Source organism: Oratosquilla oratoria, chromosome 12 (genome assembly GCF_046742065.1).
Source record: "Oratosquilla oratoria isolate Oo_2021 chromosome 12, ASM4674206v1, whole genome shotgun sequence".
Taxonomy (NCBI): Eukaryota; Metazoa; Arthropoda; class Malacostraca; order Stomatopoda; family Squillidae; genus Oratosquilla; species Oratosquilla oratoria.
The window spans coordinates 30,348,717-30,349,011 of record NC_134788.1 but is presented as its reverse complement, the minus strand read 5'-3'; positions in this window follow the sequence as shown (position 1 = coordinate 30,349,011).

Genomic DNA, 295 nt, shown 5'->3' with positions numbered 1-295 from the left:
GAACCATATTTTGAGAAAGGAGAATCACAATGTCATGCTGGAAAAGCTCTCCTGGGAAGATCATCATGCAAGCTTTGAATTGATACTTCTGTGAGAAAACTTTATTGCACAGGCCACACTGGAATGGCCTTTCTCCTGTGTGGGTCCTTAGATGTGTGAGAGAATCCTTTCTTAAGAAAACAGGATCACAAAGGTCACACTGGAAAGGTTTCTCTCCTGTGTGGGTCCTCATATGGTGTGTGAGATGGCCCTTTTCTGAGGAATCAGAATCACAAATGTCACACTAGAAAGGCTT